This window comes from Ranitomeya variabilis, chromosome 2, assembly GCF_051348905.1.
Source record: "Ranitomeya variabilis isolate aRanVar5 chromosome 2, aRanVar5.hap1, whole genome shotgun sequence".
NCBI classification, from domain to species: Eukaryota; Metazoa; Chordata; class Amphibia; order Anura; family Dendrobatidae; genus Ranitomeya; species Ranitomeya variabilis.
In genome coordinates this window covers 273,392,082-273,398,696 of record NC_135233.1, presented here as the reverse complement: position 1 = coordinate 273,398,696, position 6,615 = coordinate 273,392,082, and positions in this window count along the sequence as shown.

Here is a 6,615-nt window from a genome sequence, read left to right as displayed (position 1 = left end):
AACTGCACAGAAACTGCATAGAATCTGCGCAGAAACTGCATAGAATCTGCATAGAATCTGCGCAGAAACTGCATAGAATCTGCATAGAATCTGCATAGAAACTGCATAGAATCTGCGCAGAAACTGCATAGAATCTGCGCAGAAACTGCATAGAATCTGCATAGAATCTGCGCAGAAACTGCATAGAATCTGCATAGAATCTGCATAGAAACTGCACAGAAACTGCATAGAATCTGCGCAGAAACTGCATAAAAACTGCATAGAAACTGCACAGAAACTGCATCAAATCTGCAGATGCAGATTTAGTGCAGAAAATTCTGCACCACATTTCCTACGTGTGCACATAGCCTAAGGATAAGGCTACGTTCACACGATCCGGATTTTGATCCGGATCCGTAGCGGATTTTCAGCTGCGGATCCGGATCAGTTTTCCATGTTGGTTACAGTACAATGTAACCCAATGGAAAACCAAAACCGCTGTGCTAACGATCCGTTTTTCCGCTGGAAAATCCGCGCGGATTTTCCAGCGGAAAAAAGAAGTAGCATGTCAATTCTTTCAGCGGATTCCGCACCGGTTTTCCAGCAGCTCCAATAGGAAACTGCTATTGGAAACCCGCAGTGGAAAACGCTGAAGAAAAAGGATCAGAAAACGCAGCTCAAATTCACTGCGGAATTTAGCTGCCGTTTTCCAAAAACGGGCAGGAAAAAAAAAGGATGTAAATCCTGATCGTGTGAACGTAGCCTTAAACAAAGCTGCACTCTGGATTGTTTACAATGGTAAATCTGGAATAGTGGATCTGCATTACTGCCATATTATGTACATATGGAAAACTGGAACTGCAATATTGCTATAGGAGACTGCCCATGTGCACACACCTTCTTATAAAAGTACGGTAACTCCTTAGCGATCTGTTTCAGTCATTTTGTGTATGTACCCGACACTGCCTTATTACCGGATCTCTGTCGATACTTCGGTTTGCCTTTGTTCTGGACTCCGTGGTATTCTCAGTTGTTGGTTACACGTTGGGACAGCTGGGGTAAGTGACGTTGGACTATTCTGCTAACATACACATGTTTGTTCCTGATTTAGGAACACTTAGAAAGCTTTTCAGAGCAATAAAACTGTGCGACGTGCTTCCAGCCAGCCATGCCTTTCCCTGCTTTCTTTTCCATATTGAGGCATGTAAACGTGACCATAAAAATTCCGGTTTCTAAGCCCGAGACGTTTATCAGTGACGGCGCTCTAATCTCTATTACCGCCGCTATAAAGCCGAGCCGCCGCATTGACTAGAACCGTTGTATGTTGTCAGATTGGGTCCACTGAGCAGGGAAGAGAGATGAGGCATGGCTTGATTACAGTCGAGCTGAGAGCGGGTCAAGTCTTTTAAGTGCCATGAAAGTGAAAATAAACGGAATATGTCTGCTTAATGTCAGTAGACCATATGGCAATGCTGGGTTCTTGTGAGTCGACGCTGGAAGCCGGTTGTCCATATAGATCGGTTTACGCATCTTATTGTACAGCGCTGCAGCCATTTACCACCTCCTCAAAATCTTATTTTTCTGCATGTTAAAGTTCTGTCAAATCTTAAGTACCTATCCCTCTCTTCTAAAACTGCTTGAAATGTTGTATTTTTTATTTTTTTCACAACTCAGTTACACAAAATTCTTGTCACTTTTAGCGATTTTCCGCTAGTACCTGCTAACGCTCTGGAAAGTGGGCAATGCACAATTGGGTGCGAGAGTAACAGAGCGCGCCCTACACTGAGGTGTCAAACTGCATTCCTCGAGGGCCGCCAACAGGTCATGTTTTCAGGATTTCCTTGTATTGCACAGGTGATAATTTAATCACCTGCACAGAATGATTCCAGCACCTTGTGGAATGCTAAGGAAATCCTGAAAACATGACCTGTTGGCGGCCCTCGAGGAATGCAGTTTGACACCTCTGCCCTACAGGATCACTAACGGTTACTCTACAAAAGTAATGTGAATTACGACTGACACACAGTTATTGCGGTCACATGGCAGCTGGAAGAGGCATCACATTTATTAGGAGGGGCATCACATAATTAATTTGACACCTCTTACTCCAGTGTACCCTTCACGAACGGGAACCTGTCAGATGTTATTGGATTGTGGCATAAAACCTGCTGTGTTAGACCGCTGAAAAGCTAATAAATCCATACCTTTGTCTTAGCAAGCCCTGCTTGAAATAAATCCGATCTCCAATTTGTATGCCAATGAGCTGCAAGTACAGTAGCCTCGACTGTCCACGTACAGCGGGCCAGCCTCTCTTCCTGCTGCTGGCCTCCGGTCACTGACTGACAGGTCACTCTTGTCTCCCCCGCCCGAGATCTTGTTCAAGCACTGTCGTTCCTGATGCGGTGTGAGTGACCTGTCAGTCAGTGACTGGCAGCAGGTGGGGAGTGAGGGAGAGGCCACTTACACTTGCAGCGTTGTTTAATGAGGAAGAGCAGATCTGCATTTTTTTTTTTCTTATGCCGATTCGGCATGAGAAAGAAAAATTGCATGCTGCGATTGACAGCGTATCTCGCATGGCGCGCACTTATTTAAATCGATAGGTGCGTGCAAAATATCGGACTGCAGTCAGATGTGATCCGAGTGCAGTCCGATATACGCCGAGACAGGCAATGGAGAAGATGGAGAGATTATTTTCTCCTTCTCACTTGTGATCCGATTCTTGCATGAGAAAGGGATCTGATCACCCTCGCAGCAGCATTTGAGCCGAGTGTATTTAGCATATCACATCCAATGCTATACGCTAATGAGACCCGGCCTTAGTCTCCTGTACAGCGACCTATCATAGCAGCTTTTTGTATCCCAAACCAATAACAGGTTCCCTATACATTCCCATGTAAAAGGCCAGTCTTAATGAATCAAAGCCTTCGGCTATGTGCACACCATGCGGAGTGGTGTTCCGCACTTTTTCTGCAAAATCCGCAGGTAAACCGCACTGCGGATTTACCCCTGGTTTTGTGCGGATTCCACCTGCGGTTTTACTCCTGCGGATTCCTATTATGGAGCAGGTGTAAACCGCTGCAGAATCCGCACAAAGAATTGACATGCTGCGGAAAAAAACAATGCAGCATTTCCGCGTGGTATTTTCCGCAGCATGTGCACTGCGGATTTTGTTTTCCATAGGTTTACTTGGTACTGTGCAATGGATGGAAAACAGCTGCAGATTCACAGCAAAATCTGCAACGTGTGCCACATAGCCTTAAAGAGTTTTCCAACACCAGCTTATTGTTAAAAATAATTGCCCCTGAAGGGTAAAAAACTCACATGCATTTTTAGTGCTTTTCTGTGATGGAAAAGCAAAATGAACGCACATAATCCGCACAGAACTGTATCAATGAACTTTTTTTTTTTCAAATTCATATCAAGAAGTATCAAAAACAAAGCAGCTTTAGTTAAAACATGACATTAAAAAAAGACAAAAAACGCACTCAAAGATGCAATGAAAAAACGCAAGTAACCAAGATCAAGAATTCCCCCAAAACTCATTGTGGAAATGTAGCCTTAGGCCGGTTTCACACGTCCGTGGCTCCGGTACGTGTGGTGACAGTTTTCTCACGTACCAGAGACACTGACTCACGTAGACACATTAAAATCAATGTGTCTCTGCACATGTCAGCGTGTTTTCACAGACTGTGTGTCCGTTTGAATAACACGGAGACATGTCAGTGTTCGTGGGAGCGCACGGATCACACGGACCCATTAAAGTCAATGGGTCCGTGTAAAACACGTACCGCACACGGATGCTGTCCGTGTGCCGTGCAGGAGACAGCACTACAGTAATCGCTGTCCCCCCAGCTTGTGGTGCTGAAGCCGCCATTCATTTCTTCTCTCCAGCAGCGTTCGTTGGAGAGAAGGAATGAAAAATCATTGTTTTTTGGGGGGTTTTTTGTGTTTAAAATAAAGATCCTTGTCACCACCTCCCACCCCCTGTGCGCCAGCCCGCTGGAAACAAAATACTCACCCGGCTCCCTCGCTGCTTCCTCTCAGCGCCACAGCTTGTCCTGTATGAGCGGTCACGTGGTGCCGCTCATTAGTGATGAATATGCGGCTCCACCTCCCATAGGGGTGGAGCCACATATTCATCACTGTAATGAGCGGTACCACGTGACCGCTCATACAGGAAGAAGCTGCGGCGCTGAGAGGAAGCATCGAGGGAGCCGGGTGAGTATTTTATTTCCAGCGGGCGGGCGCACAGGGGGTGGGAGGGGGGTGGTGACAAGAATCTTAATAATAATAATAATTAATAATAATTTTATTTATATAGCGCCAACATATTCCGCAGCGCTTTACAACTTATAGAGGGGACTTATACAGACAATAGACATTACAGCATAACAGAAATCACAGTTCAAAACAGATACCAGTAGGAATGAGGGCCCTGCTCGCAAGCTTACAATCTATGAGTCTTTATTTTAAACAAAAAAAAACAATGATTTTTCATTCCTTCTCTCCAGCGAACGCTGCTGGGAAGAAGGAATGAATTCCGGCTTCAGCACCAGATGCAGGGGACAGCGCTTATCTCTAGCGCTGTCTCCTGCACGGTCCGTGTGGTACCCAGTCGGCACACGGCTGCCGCACACGGACACGGATAACTCCGATACCGATTTTTCCGGTACCGGAATTATCTGGTCGTGTGGGACAGGCCTTAGACTGATTCCATAGATCAGTTTTGTCGTACATGATCGATCTGTTATTGTAACTGATAGATCACAGACCCATTACAATGACTGTGCCTTTTCACATGTCCTTCTTATTGCTGATCAATTGTCCATTAAAAAAAACCCTGAGATCTACGCTTTTTTTTTTTTTTTTTAATCCGTTTTGCAGTTCAAATCCGCCAATGCAAGTCAGTGACTCAGTGGAAAAAATGAATAAAAAGTGCGGAGCAGAGCCGTGTGTGTGTGTGTGTGTGTGTGTGTGTGCGCGAGGTGTACAGAGTGGAGCCGTATGTGTATGAGGTGTACAGAGCGGAGCCGTGTGTTTATGAGGTGTACGGAGTGGAGCCGTGTGTGTATGAGGTGTATGAAGCGGAGCCGTGTGTGTGTGTGTGTGTGTGTGTGTGTGTGTGTGTGTGTGTATATGTATGAGGTGTACGGAGCGGAACCGTGTGTGTATGAGGTGTACGGAGCGGAACCGTGTGTGTATGAGGTGTACGGAGCGGAACCGTGTGTGTATGAGGTGTACAGAGCAGAGCCGTGTATGCAAGGTGTACGGAGCGAAGCCACGTGTGTAGGAGTAACTATGTGTGGCCATTATACAGTATGGAGCATCATGTGTGACCATTATACAGCATTGAGCATCATGTGGGGCCATTATACAGTATGGAGCATCATGTGGGGCCATTATACAGTATGGAGCATCATGTGTGACCATTATACAGCATTGAGCATCATGTGGGGCCATTATACAGTATGGAGCATCATGTGTGGCCATAATACAGTATGAAGCACTGTGTGGCCATATTTTTTTGTTTATAATTATTGTTTATGAAACAGTGTGATCAGCAATGCTAAATTGCTGTGGTTGGGATGTGGATATGGGTGTGACTAGTTGTGAAATGGGTGTGGTCAGAGACGTGGCTTAAAATTTGCCGCTCAGCGCGCCGCAAACTTTATCTCTCTTTCCCCTCTTCAAAATTTGGGAGGTATGGTTTAACTGCGCCCCTACTTGTATATGTTTGAGGAAAAGGTGTGGTTAAATGGGTGTGGCTTAAAAAAATGGGTGTGGTTTTCCTACACACAAACACAGAACCTGTTGTTAAAAATTTGAATCCCACCCCTGCTTGCTCTGCTTGTGACTCACTGTTGCTGTGCACGGGCAGTAGTTTGTGCACTCTTCCCAGAGCCTCAGTGATCCGCGGGACTGGGTCTTTACATTACACATGAAAATGGGGGGGGGTGAGGGGAGGAATGAATCACTGGTCTAGGTAGGGGAAGGGCTGGCCCCCCTGGAATAAATGTATTAAAATTAGTGATCCACTATATAGGGCGTGGATGGGGATAGAGATCTACAGAGCGCCTGGTACATGTTTAAGGTTATACGGAGTGCACAGTGACATTTGTGCATGGTTACCTCTCAGCCAATCACACACTGCCTTACAAGTCCATCTGTGATTGGCTGACAGGATGATCTCCAAGTGTCTTCTGTGCAGATATGACATCAATTGCATGACTGCTTTGTGTTATATTCAGTTGTTAAGTATGGAACTTAAATTTATTATTTAGAGTTGATAGTTGTGTTCTAAACTGATAAATATTACAACCTATATGTTTACATAACTTTGTTGTGCTATGGAGGGGGGGGGGCGGCGGGAAGATTTCTTGCACAGGGGCCCTCTGCAGTCTGTGTCCGCCCCTGCCACAGACATACGGTCCATGGAAGCACACTGGCATGTGCCCAGACCCATTCACTTGAATTGGTCTATGTGTGTAAGTGTCTCCCGTATGTGTGAAAACTGTCACCACATGTACCAGACACTGATGTGTGAATGGGGCCTTATCCAGAGTGTTGGCAGGAAAAATACTGTGTAAAATATGCACGTTATGACAGTTCTTTTCCCATTTGCATGTGTGAGAAACG